At 39.0% G+C, this 15,401-nt stretch overlaps 1 non-coding gene across 1 annotated transcript; it reads left to right on the top strand.

Moving 5' to 3' along the window:
• The first annotated feature begins 10,715 nt into the window (after positions 1–10,715).
• Positions 10,716–10,823, top strand: LOC112799273 (small nucleolar RNA R71). The gene has a single exon (XR_003200848.1). It is a non-coding gene; the product is annotated as a small nucleolar RNA R71 (small nucleolar RNA).
• The last annotated feature ends 4,578 nt before the right edge of the window (positions 10,824–15,401 follow it).

The following is a 15,401-nucleotide window of genomic DNA, read 5'->3' as shown; positions in this document are numbered from 1 at the left end:
GGGAGTTCATCCTCCCAAGTCTCATTACCAAATAACTTGTCAATAAGCTTCATGATTGCTCCAAGGTACTTGGCAACTTACTCTTCAGTGACATCTTCATCCTCTTCAGAGGAAGAATACTTATCAGAGCTCATGAATGGCAAAAGTAAATCCAATGGAATCTCTATGGTCTCAGTGTGAGCCTCAGATTCCCATGATTCCTCATTGGGGAACTCATTGGAGGCCAGTTGACATCCATTGAGGTCTTCCTCAGTGGCGCTCACTGCCTTTTCCTCCTCTCCAAATTCGGCCATATTTATGGCCTTACACTCTCCTTTTGGATTCTCTTCTATATTGCTTGGAAGAGTACTAGGAGGGAGTTCAGTAACTTTCTTACTCAGCTGACCCACTTGTGCCTCCAAATTACTAATGGAGGACTGACGTTAGGATTTTTGCCAGTAAAGAATTTCTTAAAAACAGTCGCGTTGTAGATATAGTCTCTAAACCGACAGAAATCCCTTCGTACAAATGTTTTGGTTGTCACAAGTAACAAACCCCTTTTAAAATTGATAACCGAGTATTAAACCTCGGGTCGTCTTCTCAAGGAACTGCGAGGAAGGTATGTTCTTATTATTGGTTATGAGTTTGTAAATTGGGGTTTTGGAAGTAAGGTGGGAATATGTTATAAGACAAATAATTTAAATGGCAATTAAAAATGAATGAATACTGTAAAGCAAACTTTTGGGCACGGTATGAGAAATTGGAGGTCCAACGTAGTTATCTCTCTCAACTATAAGGAAAGTTGAATCTAAACTCCACTTGGTCAACCTTTACTAAAGCAAAGGAAAGTCAAGGGACAAATTAAATTGAACTTTGAATCCTATTTATTTTCTAAGAAAAGGTTGGGATTACTTAAGTTCAGCTCAATTAGCAAGATAATGATTATCAAATATGTTGAGTTTAATAACTATTGAGTTACTGATTTCTTAACCAAAACCAAAAGGGGAAAAAGTAAAATTGCTAGAATAATAGAGGTGACCTTAGATGGAAGGCAATAGTAACTTAAATCAAAGAGAACAATCTTAACTGAAAATACTTCAAATATCATTAATTCAAAATAGAGATCTGTAACATGGAATAATTCATAAATCAATTCAAATATTAAAAGCAAATAAATAAATAAAAGTAAACTGAAAATAAAAGAACATTAAACCTGGATCCAAAGTTACTCTCAAAACAAGAAGAAATCCTAAATCCTAAAGAGAGAGAGAGAGAGAATCTCTCTCTAAACTAAATCTAAATCATGAAAACTAAAAATTGGCGAGCTCTCTCTGAATGGATGCATTCTTCCACTTTATAATCTCTAATCTATGTTGTCTGTGCTTGGATCTGGGCCAAAAGGGCTTCAGAAATCGCTGGGGGGCGTATTCTGTGAATTCTGATACGTGGCCTCTGTCACGCATCCGCGTGGGTCGCGCGGTTGCGTCGTCTGGAGCTTTTCCTTGCCATGCGGTCGCGTCGGTCACGCGTCCATGTCGTGGGTGTTCTACTTGAGGCGCGCGGTCGCGTCAGTCATGCGGCCGCGTCGCTGCTTCTTCGCTTCTGGCACGCGATCACGTCGTCCATGCGATCGCATGGATACCAGTTTCCTTAAAGCTCCATTTTGCCTTCTCCTTCCATTTTTGTATGTTTCCTTTTTCATCCTTTAAGTCATTCAGCCTTAGAAAACCTGAGACTACTCAACATACTAATCATGGCATCGAATGGAAATAAAGGTAATTAAAACAATTAATTTTAAAGCTTAGGAAACATGTTTTTCACAATATGACATAATAAGGAAGGGAAAGTAAAATCATGCAATTAATGTGAATAAGTAGGTGAAGGATTGAATAAATTACTCAAATTAAGCACAAAAGAACTCATGAAATATGGGTTTATCAACCTCCCCACACTTAAACACTAGCATGTCCTCATGCTAAATCCAAGGTAAATAATTAAGGTTAAAGTGATGGAATGTTATGAAATGCAACCTATTCTAAATGCATCTACCTAATGAGTCATGCAATTCTAATTTATCCACTCATATATAAAGCCTACATGTAGTTAAATTATTTTGCATTCTCAATGAGTTATATATACATATATAGCTAACCCTCAAATAATAACGCAAGTGAGATGAGAAAGAAAACATTAAAACTTGCAAGACAATTATTAATTTGAATAGAGATAAATGTTAATGAGCTATTGAACCCTTGCTGGATTTTGTGTTTACTCTCTAATCACTCAGTGTTTATTGGGTTAATCACTCTATTCTTCTTTTTATTCTTCCCTTCTATAACTTTATTTTTCGTCTAACCAATCAACAATTATAGAACATAGTCATACCAAAACTCATGAGGTCTTTAATCAAGGTTGTAATGGGGTCAAGGTAAAGGTAAGGATATATGTATAAGGCTAAGTGAGCTAATAAGTGAATCCTTAATTAGACTAAGATCTCACCTAACATACATATTTAGTAAAATAATGCTTCTTTACCTATTCTCCCTATTTTCTCACTTTTGATATGACATGCTCATGTTTCAGTTCTTGTTTTTATCCCATGTGCATTTATTTTTATTTTGCATTGAGGAGTTCTTTTTGTATCCCCTTATTTACATGCTTGAAAAATAACCCTTTTTTTTAATACACATGGTAATTTTAATTAATTTGAATTTTCATGAGCATGCTTCCCAAAATTTTTGAGTTGCTTTATTCTTTCTAATTTTTCTACCTTTTGTTTTTATCAACTATGTTCCCATAAGGTTTCCCACATTTTACTCTATTAATAATTTTCTATCTTAAGCTAACCAAGGATTCACTTGGGATTTTCTTTTGTTTTTCTGCTTAAGGCTAGTAATTTGGCTAAATAGAATAAAGAGGTTTTAAAAGGCTCAATAGGGCTAACAAAGGTGATGTAAAAGGTAGGCTAATCTGGGGTAAGTGAGCTAAAATCAAATAATGGCCTCAATCATTATTTTGGGATGTACCTATATTCTACAATCGGACATATAGACTAAAACAAAGTAAAGAACACCAGAATAAGAAAGAAGGTTGGAACACACAGGAATAAAAATTATGGTTTGAATGTAACCATACAGTTAAGCTCAAAACTCACAGGCTATGTGTTCTCTAGCTGAAAAATCATTTATCACTTATGTATGTCATGCAGGTTTAAAAATTCTCATTATTCTCTTAAAAAGTAATTTAGGGTAGCCTTTGAAATTTTAATGTTTCTCCTTGATAAAATGTTGTCAGTTTAACTACATCATGAAATGCTATATATACAAGGTTTTATGGATCTAAATTTATTATGTTCAATTTCCTAGCTTACTCTTTATTATTTTTGTCAATTTAAACTAAGCTATAATTAAGCTATCTTATGTCAAAAGGGTAAACTATACTAATTGATCCACTAATAAGTTAGAATTGCAACTAAACTAATGAACTAAATAACTTAAAATATGAACTAAAAATGCAAAATGTAGAAAATAGAGTAACAATACGCAAGTAGCAATGTATAAGTACTCAGAAAATAACAAATAAAAGAAAAAAGAGAAAAATACAGAAAAGTATCCAAAATAAAAGAAAAGTATGTAGTGGTTCACCAAGATAAACGCCAGAGATGGCGACCTCCCCACACTTAAAATGAAGCATCGTCCCCGATGCTCAATCAAGGCGGGTGTGAAGGAGTGTTATCACTGGTAGGGATGGTAGCTGGGGTCTCTGTGGTGGTGGTGGGCTGAGAGTCTAGCTGCTGTAGAGGAGGGACGGACTGGATCGGGATCTCCGGGTCTACAGCCTCAAGCTGATGTGGGACCTCCTGGTGTGGTGCAGGCTGTTCTGCACCTGCCTGCTGATGGGTCTCTGCCTGGGGGTGAGGCTCCTCCTCGTGCTCATCCTCCTCCTCCTCTGATGGCTCTGATGGTGTGTCGGGCTCGGAGGGGATGTCGGCGCCCTGTCTGATCATCAGCTTCAGATGTGAATAACGTCGCCTGCTACGACGCTCCAGTCTCTCATACCGGCGCCTGTTACGGCGCTCCATCTGATTGAGCTGGCGGAATAGGCGGTGCACGAGGCAGTATACCGGCTCAGAGGCGGGTGGAGGTGCAGTGGTGGCAGCAGGTGCAGAAGTGGATGAAGAGGGTCCAGCAGACAGAGGAGCTGTCTCATCAGTAGCAGTGAAAGGTGGTGGTCTGTAGCCCAAAGCGAGGAAGTTCCTGCTGTGAGGAATGATCTTCCTGCAGTCCGCCGCTGGTGGTCTCTCATCGGCATCCTCCCATGGCACGTCAGCTCGACGGCCTAGCTGTGTAACCAGGTAAGGAAAGGGGAGGGTGCCTCGGACGTGGACCCTGGCCATATAAAACCAGATAAAACGTGGCAAGTACAGGTCCTTACCCTCCAGCACACACCATAGGATGGTGATCATGGTAGTCGGGATCTCTGTCTCATGAGTACTTGGCATTACAAAGTTGCTCAAGATCTGATGCCAAAGCCGAGCCTCATCATTTAAGTACACTCTCTTGATCCCACGAGGCATAGTGGTGTCCTGACCCATCTCCCAAGGAACAGTAGGGTCGTGAGCTATCCGGGCCTTTACAGCATCCCAATCAAACCTCATCTGGCCCATGTCCTCCTCAGCCTTTGCATAACCATCAGGCTGGTCGGATTTGGCTGGGAGCCGGAGAATGTCCTCTATACCTCTGTCAGTGCTCTTTCCAGAAAGAACCAGCCTCTCTGCTTGATTTGCTCAGTGGTGTACTGCTGGAGGGCTTCTGGAATCCTCAGAGTTCTCTCCAGGTATAGATTCCTGGAGTTTGCAAATATCGGGTACTTCAGCTCACAGTACCGGTTTGCAAATTTTATAGGATCAGTCGAAGGGAGCAACTGGTCAGCTTTTTCCTGCAGTGTGAAGTTCTTCTCCCGCCAGGAGGAATCGTGCATGAGGTCAATAATGGACTGGGAGGAATCTCCTCGCTTGCGCTTTCCAGTAGCCTTGCCTTTCCCTTTTCTCTGTGAGACAGACATCCTGAAAAACAGAAAACCAGGGAATGGATAAAATAGGGAAGCAAAAGACAATATAAACAAAGGAAACTCAAAGCGGCATGGGAGAATAAGGAAAATGAGTAAATGAAATGTGATGGAATATATGTTAAATGGAAGAAATAGTCAATATGCCAAGGTGAGAAAGTTAGAGAAAGGGAAAATAATCAGACAAGAGAACAAAAGGGTTAGTATGGTAAAAAAGGAGTTAGTAAATTAAAATAAGGAGTTAGTAAAGTAAGTGGCATAGAAAAATTCCATATAACAAGGATTCACAGGTAAGAATAGAAGTACTCATAATCGAATAAAGAAAACAGAATGATGCTGATTCGAATAAAAAAATAAAGAAGGCAAAAATTGGAATCAGTGAATCACAATTGCAGTTTATGAACCAGGAAACAAAAAGGATAAGAAAGCTGGCCATAGCATTCATGAATTGGTTTGGGTAAAGTAGAGTAAATCAGAGTTTAGAAATGCCAAACCAAAACAAGAATGAAAACAAATTTAAAAAATTTGGGCAGCATTCCGGCTAAAATTGGATTGTCCCAGAAAACAAACAGCAATCACAGCAGTTTAAAAATAAAGCTGCATGTACATAGATGTAAAATAAATATAAAAACTCAATGTAATAGCAGCAACATACAAGAAATGTAGCATATGAATTAGGATTATAGCAGCACAGAGATGCACATAGGATAAAACAGAAGTAAGAACAGTGCAAGTAAACAGACCTAGATCCACTAACCACTAACAACCTAAAAATCCACTAAGACTATCTATCCTAATCATGAACATAAACGGGAAAAAGAATACAGAAAAATGACGAACGGATAAAAAGGGCTGCGTATTGCGGAACCTGGTAAGCGGAAGGGGTGGAATAGGGAAGAAGGTGGCCGGGACGGTGTCCGGCACGGTAGTGGGGCATGACGTTGCGGTGGCGGCGGAGGGGGGCGGTGGTTGCGGTAGGCAGCGGCGGAGAGTGGAGGAGAGAAGAAGAAGGAAAGAGAGAGAATGGGAGGGGTGGTACGGCGTCTGGGAGATGGGGCGGTGGCGGCTGGGAGGTGTGGGTGGTGGCTGGAGGGAGAGGAGGCAGAGAAGGGGAGGAGGGTTGGGGTTTGGGGGCTGCGCGAATGATAGGGTTTGCGTGGCTGGGGGGGTTATATTTTCGGATCCACGCGGTCGCGTGGTTAGGGTGAAAAATGAGAGGGACGCAATCGCGTGGGGAGCGCGATCGCATGAGAGGTGGAAAAGAGGGGTGACGCGATCGCGTGGGTCGTGCGATCGCGTCGCTGGAATTCGTGCTAAACGCACGACTCCAGCGCCATTTCAGTGCAACTCTTTGTCTCATTTTGGGGTGATGGGCAATTCATGCGACGCGATCGCGTCGCTCACGCGGTCGCGTGGGATTCGGTTTGGGTAAGTGACGCGATCGCATGGTGCATGCGACCGCGTGGGCCAATTTGTGCGAATCGCACAAGGGCCGCACGATTCTAGCCCAACTTTCTGTTCGTTGGATCCTTACGCCGATATGTATATCACGCGGCCACATGCATCATGCGGTCGCATGGGTGGTATTTTTCGCGATTCGACGCGATCGCATGGGGCATGCGGTCGCGTCGTGAACCCTTTTTTTTTAACTGAAAAATGTAGGATGCAGTGATTAACATGAATGCTATGCATGATTCCAGGTTAATGTTAAGATGAAAAAGGAAAAATGAAAACAATAAACAAGAAATAAATTGAAAAAGAAGCGACCATACCATGGTGGGTTGTCTCCCACCTAGCACTTTTAGTTAAATTCCTTAAGTTGGACATTGGAATAGCTTCCTGCTATGGCGGCTTATGTTTAATATCGTCCAAAAATCTCCACCAAAGCTTGGAATGCCAATAGCCTCTGGGGTCCCAAACTAGACATGTGAAGCTTCTGAGCAGCTTCAAGCAGATTTTCAGGCTCCCGGGATGACAAATGTCAGGATAGAGTCCATGATTCCGAGCCTTGCTTTTAAATCCGCCTCCGTTTTGATCTACACGTTTCCATTCGGGCGGGTTAAGAGGTAGAATCTCACCGTGGTGACCAAACGTCCTCCGTGATCCATGTAATTGAGCATGATACCAATCCGTGTACTTTGAGGTGAAGCGTGGAACCTTATTAAACCTTTTGCACCAGCTCTGAGTACGAGCCATTTCCCTCTTACTCTTAAAGCCGCAGAGAGCTCTAAGCTGGCCATCTGTTTCAAGTAAACCATATTCAAGTGAAAAAATGCAGTTAAAAATTAAGGATTGTACCCATTTGAAGCTTGTATTAGGTGGTAATGGCCTTGGGATAGGTGTTTTTGGTGGTTCTGTAAGTTCCGTTTCCTTGTGCTGTTCTGTGAATTCCTCCACTTCCTTGCAAGGATTTTCAATTGTATCTATATCCTGGTCAAAGTCTTATGTGTCTTCCTCATCACTTGAGTTATAGATTGGAGGTTGAGAGAAATCTACCTCCGCATCATCTTCATATTCACTTGGGGAAGATTCTTCGATCTCAGAGAATTCGCTTGCGGATGCAAGTTCATCACTAAGAGAACTAGACTTGTGACTATCATCATCAAGGGAATTTGCTTCCTGGATTGTTCCGTCATTCCTCATAAACGACTTGCTTTGGAGATTGTACTTTATCCTCCTTAGCATCAACTGTGATGTCCTTGACGGGGTTCTCCTCAACTCTTGATTCCCATGGAAGTTCAGCATCTCCTAGATCTTCAACCAACTCTTCTTTTTGAACAATGACAGCTTCTTCTAATTGTTCTAGTACAAATTCATTCTCTGTCTTGTCCACTGGAGTCTCTAGTATTTCTTTTCATGCTACGCTCTTCGTTAAACTGTCCACATGGAGCTGTGGTTGATCCTTGTATATTTGAGCGCCTAGAAGCCCATTGAATTAATGCTTGCTCCAATTGTTGAACGGTTGTTTGAAATTTAATTACTGCTTCTTTGAGGCGATCCTCTGCTTCGCGGTTTGCTGGACTTAGACATGATACAAAGGGAAGTGGTGATGATTGGGAACGATTGGATTGGTATTGGAGCAAGGAAGGATCATATGGTGGCGAATGGTGAAGAGAAGCTTGTGAGTGTGGTGGTTTGAGGTTATGTTGAAAGGACGGTCTATATGTACGGGGTGGGACTTGTTGGTAGTTACAAGGTTGTCCACCATGTCTTTCAGCTGGGTATGCACGGTAGAATGGTCTTTGTCCAGGATATCTTGGAGGGTGTTGTTGCCAAAGAGGTTGATTAGATCCTCTTGGTTCCATCCATCCTTGATTGGTCTGACCTTGATGCACATTCCTGCTGTAACTTCTATTTCCTTTAATAATATTAGAACCAAACTCAAAGCGAGACGAGTGAAAGTTCATAGTAGCAAATAAAGGTAAAAAGGAAAAATAAAAATAAAAATAAATAAGCAAGCAAAAGAAAAGTATTTACAATAACCAATAATAAGGCACACGTTAGCAGTTCCCCGGCAACGGCGCCATTTTGACGTTAGGATTTTTGCCAGTAAAGAATTTCATAAAAACAGTCGCGTTGTAGATATAGTCTCTAAACCGACAGAAATCCCTTCGTACAAACGTTTTGGTTGTCACAAGTAACAAACCCCTTTTAAAATTGATAACCGAGTATTAAACCTCGGGTCGTCTTCTCAAGGAACTGCGAGGAAGGTATGTTCTTATTATTGGTTATGAGTTTGTAAATTGGGGTTTTGGAAGTAAGGTGGGAATATGTTATATGACAAATAATTTAAATGGCAATTAAAAATGAATAAATACTGTAAAGCAAACTTTTGGGCAAGGTATGAGAAATTGGAGGTCTAACGTAGTTATCTCTCTCAACTATAAGGAAAGTTGAATCTAAACTCCACTTGGTCAACCTTTACTAAAGCAAAGGAAAGTCAAGGGACTAATTAAATTGAACTTTGAATCCTATTTATTTTCTAAGAAAAAGGTTGGGATTACTTAAGTTCAGCTCAATTAGCAAGATAACGATTATCAAATATGTTGAGTTTAATAACTGTTGAGTTACTGATTTCTTAACCAAAACCAAAAGGGGAAAAAGTAAATCTACTAGAATAATAGAGGTGACCTTAGATGGAAGGCAATAGTAACTTAAATCAAAGAGAACAATCTTAACTGAAAATACTTCAAATATCATTAATTCAAAATAGAGATCTGTAACATGGAATAATTCATAAATCAATTCAAATATTAAAAGAAAATAAATAAATAAAAGTAAACTGAAAATAAAAGAACATTAAATCTGGATCCAGAGTTACTCTCAAAATAAGAAGAAATCCTAAATCCTAAAGAGAGAGAGAGAATCTCTCTCTAAACTAAATCTAAATCATGAAAACTAAAAATTGGCGAGCTCTCTCTGAATGGATGCATTCCTCCACTTTATAACCTCTAATCTATGCTGTCTGTGCTTGGATCTGGGCCAAAAAGGGCTTCAGAAATCGTTGGGGGGCGTATTCTGTTAATTCTGATACGTGGTCTCTGTCACGCGTCCGCGTGGGTCACGCGGTTGCGTCGTCTGGAGCTTTTCCTTGCCATGCGGTCGCGTCGGTCACGGGTCCGCGTCGTGGGTGTTCTACTTGAGGCACGTGGTCGCATCAGTCATGCGGCCGCGTCGCTGCTTCTTTGCTTCTGGCACGCGATCGCGTTGTCCATGTGATCGCGTGGATACCAGTTTCCTTAAAGCTCCATTTTGCCTTCTCCTTCCGTTTTTGTATGTTTCCTTTTTCATCCTTTAAGTCATTCAGCCTTAGAAAACCTGAGACTACTCAACACACTAATCATGGCATCGAATGGAAATAAAGGTAATTAAAACAATTAATTTTAAAGCTTAAGAAACATGTTTTTCACAATATGACATAATAAGGAAGGGAAAGTAAAATCATGCAATTAATGTGAATAAGTAGGTGAAGGATTGAATAAATCACTCAAATTAAGCACAAAAGAACTCATGAAATATGGGTTTATCAAGGATCTTGTTTCAGTCATGAAACTTTGAGTGGTTTTGATTAGATCAGAGACCATGGTTGCTAAGTCAGAGTGGCTCTGCTTAGAATTCTCTGTCTGTTGCTGAGAAGATGATGGAAAAGGCTTGCTATTGCTAAACCTGTTTCTTCCACCATTATTGTTGTTGAAACCTTATTGAGGTCTCTGTTGATCCTTCCACGAGAGATTTGGATGATTTCTCCATGAAGGATTATAGGTGTCTCCATAGGGTTCTCCCATGTAATTCACCTCTTCCATTGAAGGGTTCTCAGGATCATAAGCTTCTTCTTCAGATGAAGCGTCCTTAGTACTGCCTGGTGCAGCTTGCATTCCAGACAGACTTTGAGAAATTATATTGACTTGCTGAGTCAATATTTTGTTCTGAGCCAATATGGCATTCAGAGTGTCAATCTCAAGAACTCCTTTCTTCTGATTTGTCCCATTGTTCACAGGATTCCTTTCAGAAGTGTACATGAATTGGTTATTTGCAACCATTTCAATGAGTTCTTGAGCTTCTGCAGGCGTCTTCTTCAGATGAAGAGATCCTCCAGCAGAGCTATCCAATGACATCTTGGACAGTTCAGACAGACCATCATAGAAAATGCCTATGATGCTCCATTCAGAAAGCATGTCAGAAGGACACTTTTTGATCAATTGTTTGTATCTTTCCCAAGCTTCATAGAGGGATTCACCTTCCTTCTGTCTGAAGGTTTGGACTTCCACTCTAAGCTTACTCAATTTTTGAGGTGGAAAGAACTTTGCCAAGAAGGCATTGACTAGCTTTTCCCAAGAGTTCAGGCTTTCTTTAGGTTGTGAGTCCAACAATATTCTAGCTCTGTCTCTTACAGCAAAAGGGAATAGCATAAGCCTGTAGACCTCAGGGTCAACCCCATTGGTCTTGACAGTGTCACAGATTTGCAAGAACTCAGCTAAAAAACTGATGAGGATCTTCCAATGGAAGTCCATGGAACTTGCAATTCTGTTGCATTAGAGAAACTAATTAAGGCTTAAGCTCAAAGTTGTTTGCTCCAATGGCAGGGATAGAGATGCTTCTCCCATAGAAGTCGGGAGTAGGTGCAGTAAAGTCACCCAGCACCTTCCTTGCATTGTTGGCATTGTTGTTGTTTTCGGCTGCCATGTCTTCTTCTTTGAAGATTTCTGTTAGGTCCTCTATAGAGAGTTGTGCTTTAGCTTCTCTTAGTTTTCGCTTCAAGGTCCTTTCAGGTTCAGGGTCAACCTCAACAAGAATGCTTTTGTCTTTGCTCCTGCTCATATAAAAGAGAAGAGAACAAGAAAGTATGGAATCCTCTATGTCACAGTATAGAGATTCCTTGAGGTGTTAGAGGAAAAGAAAAATAGAAGGAGGGGGTAGAAGAAAAAGAATTCGAACTTATCAAGAGAGATAGAGTTCGAATTGTTGCTAGTGGAGGAGTGTTAGTCCATAAATAGAAGGATGTGATAAGAGGGGAAGAAATTTTCGAAAATAAATTAAAAAGATTTTAAAAACATTTTGAAAAATTAAAGAATGATTTTCGAAAAATATGATTGGGGAAGAAATAAAGTGATTTTTGAAAAAGAATTTGAAATTAGAAATCAAAAAGATATGATTGAAAACTATTTTGAAAAAGATGTGATTAAAAAGATATGATTGAAAAGTTATAGTTTTGAAAAGATATGATTGAAAAACAATTTAAAAAGATTTGATTTTTAAATTATTGACTTGGCTAACAATTTAAAAGATATGATTTAGACATTAAACCTTTCTCAACAGAAAAGGCAACATACTTGAAATGTTGAATCAAATCATTAATTGTTAGCAAGTATTTTTGAAAATGGAAAGAAATTGATTTTGAAAATATATGATTGAAAAGATATGATTTGAAAAAGATTTGATTTTGAAAAAGATATGGAAACTTGAAAAAAATTTGAATTAAAAACAAAATCTTCCCTCTTGTGCCATCCTGGCGTTAAATGCCCAGAATGGTATCTATTCTGGCGTTTAACACCCAAAATGCTACCCTTTTGGGCGTTAAACGCCCAGCCAGGCACCCTGGCTGGCGTTTAAACGCCAGTTTTCCTTCCTCACTAGGCATTTTGAATGCCCAGCTTTTTCTATTTAATTCCTCTGCTGTATGTTCTGAATCTTCAATTCTCTGTATTATTGACTTTGAAAAGACACAAATTAAAAATTTTTTTGGATTTTTAATAATGAGGAATAATAAAAATGAAACTAAGATCAAATAAACAATGCATGCAAGACACCAAACTTAGAAGTTTGTATACTACTGACACTAACAAATTGAGAATGCATATGAGAAACACACAAAACAAGAGAATTTAAAGATCAGAGTAATTAAATCATCAAGAACAACTTGAAGATTAATGAAGACACATGAATGAATTCAATAAATGCAAGAAGAACAGAAACATGCAATTGACACTAAACTTAAAATGAGACACTAGACTCAAACAAGAAATATTTTTGGTTTTTATGATTTTGTAATTTTTTTGATTTTTTCGAAATTTATGTGGAAAAGAAAATAAGGATATCAAAATTTTTAATAAGAATTCCAGGAATCATGCAATGCTAGTCTAAGACTCCGGTCCAGGAATTAGACATGGCTTACTAGCCAGCCAAGCTTTCAAAGAAAGCTCCGATCCAAAACACTAGACATGGCCAATGGCCAGCCAAGCTTTAGCAGATCATTGCTTTCAATAGCAAAATTGATAGAAATCAACAAGCTCTTGTTATGATAAGTTGAAACCTCGGTCCAAAAGATTAGACATGGTTTCACAACCAGCCAGACTTCAACAAATCATCATGAAACTCTAGAATTCATTCTTAAAAACTCTGAAGAACAAATAATTTTTTTTTGAAATTTTTTAAAAATAAGAAGTAAAAAGCTTAACATAAAATAAAATTACCTAATCTGAGCAACAAGATGAACCATCAGTTGTCCAAACTCGAACAATCCCCGGCAACGGCACCAAAAACTTGGTGCACGAAATTGTGATCATCAATGGCGCCATCAACATGGTACGCACAATTGTAATCTCAACTTTTTATCACAACTTCGCACAACTAACCAGCAAGTGCACTGGGTCGTCCAAGTAATAAACTTACGCGAGTAAGGGTCGATCCCACAGAGATTGTTGGTATGAAGCAAGCTATGGTCATCTTGTAAATCTTAGTCAGGTGGATTCAAATGGTTATAGATGATTTATGAATAAAGCATAAAATAAAGATAGAGATACTTATGCAATTCATTGGTGAGAATTTCAGATAAGCGTATGGAGATGCTCTGTCCCTTTCGTCTCTCTGCTTTCCTACTGTCTTCATCCAATCCTTCTTACTCCTTTCCATGGCAATCTGTATGTTGGGCATCACCATTGTCAATGGCTACAGTCCCGTCCTCTCAGTGAAAATGTTCAACGCGCTCTGTCACAGCACGGCTATTCAGCTGTCGGTTCTCGATCATGTCGGAATAGAATCCAGTGACTCTTTTGCGTCTGTCACTAACGCCCCACAATCGCAAGTTTGAAGCTCGTCACAGTCATTCAATCCTTGAATCCTACTCAGAATACCACAGACAAGGTTTAGACCTTCCAGACTCTCTTGAATGCCGCCATCAATTCTAGCTTATACCACGAAGATTCTGATTGAGGAATCCAAGAGATATCCACTCAATCTAAGGTAGAACGGAGGTGGTTGTCAGGCACACGTTCATAGGTGAGAATGATGATGAGGGTCACGGATCATCACATTCATCAAGTTCAGGAACAATTGATATCTTAGAACAAGAATAAGCCGAATTGAATAGAAGAACAATAGTAATTGCATTAATACTCGAGGTACAGCAGAGCTCCACACCTTAATCTATGGTGTGTAGAAACTCCACCGTTGAAAATACATAAGTGATAATGGTGATCATTGGCTTCGGCCCCAGAGAGGGAACCAGAAGAACCAAGATGAAAATACAATAGTAAAAGGTCCTATTTGTAGAGAACTAGTAGCTTAGGGTTTACAAAGATGAGTAAATGACATAAAAATCCACTTTCGGGCCCACTTGGTGTGTGCTTGGGCTGAGCATTGAAGCTTTCATGTGTAGAGACTCTTCTTGGAGTTAAACGCCAGCTTTTATGCCAGTTTGGGCGTTTAACTCCCATTCTTGTGTCAGTCCCGGCGTTTTACGCCAGAATTCTTGAGCTGACTTGGAACGCCTATTTGGGCCATCAAATCTTAGGCAAAGTATGGACTATTATACATTGCTGGAAAGCCCAGGATGTCTACTTTCCAACGCAGTTGAGAGCGCGCCAATTGGGCTTCTGTATCTCCAGAAAATCCACTTCGAGTGCAGGGAGGTCAGAATCCAACAGCATCTACAGTCCTTTTCAGCCTCTGAATCAGATTTTTGCTCAGGTCCCTCAATTTCAGCCAGAAAATAACTGAAATCACAGAAAAACACACAAACTCATAGTAAAGTCCAGAAAAGTGAATTTTAACTAAAAACTAATAAAAATATAATAAAACTAACTAAAACATACTAAAACATACTAAAAACAATGCCAAAAAGCGTATAAATTATCCGCTCATCAATTAAAAAGCAATATTTTCTTGAATTCTTCTTCTACTCATGCAACTAAAGACATAACTAAAAATATCAAAACTATGAAAAGGAAAAATAAATATAAAAAACTATATTAATAAAGGATTGTGACTAAAGTTACCAAACAAGAATTTGAAAAATAAAATAAAAACAACGTAAAACAAAATGAATTATAACAAAATGAATAATGTTGTAGAATAAATAAATAAGGAAGATATAATATAAAATAAAATGTAAATAAAAGACTCTAGTTTTGATGTTCACTAATATAATTATCTTACTATAATAATAGAAGTAATTTATATATTCACTACTATTATATATTAGCAACGTATGAAAAAAAGAAGAAGACAATATAGAGAGAGGGGAGATTGTTGTTATTGATATGTGTATTCAACAGAGGCTTAACCTCCTATTTATACATGCATAAGGTTTCTTTTTCAAAACCTATTAAATGCATTTTTCCTTGAGAATATTCAACCGCCCACCATAAATGGGCATCCACCTAATTGATCTTTTCACAACACTCCCCCTTGGATTTCCATTTAGGTATATGCCTCATTAAAACCTTACTAAAGAAAAACCTAATGGGAAAAAATCTTAGTGAAGAAAAAAGAGTACAATATCCTTTGTGACGGGGACTGCCTCATTAAAAACATTGTCAAGAAAAATCCAATGGGAAAACAACCTGACCAAGGAAAAA

This window comes from Arachis hypogaea, chromosome 4, assembly GCF_003086295.3.
Source record: "Arachis hypogaea cultivar Tifrunner chromosome 4, arahy.Tifrunner.gnm2.J5K5, whole genome shotgun sequence".
Lineage (NCBI taxonomy): Eukaryota > Viridiplantae > Streptophyta > Magnoliopsida > Fabales > Fabaceae > Arachis > Arachis hypogaea.
The sequence above is the reverse complement of the archived record's forward strand: the minus strand, read 5'-3'. Positions and strand labels throughout refer to the sequence as shown.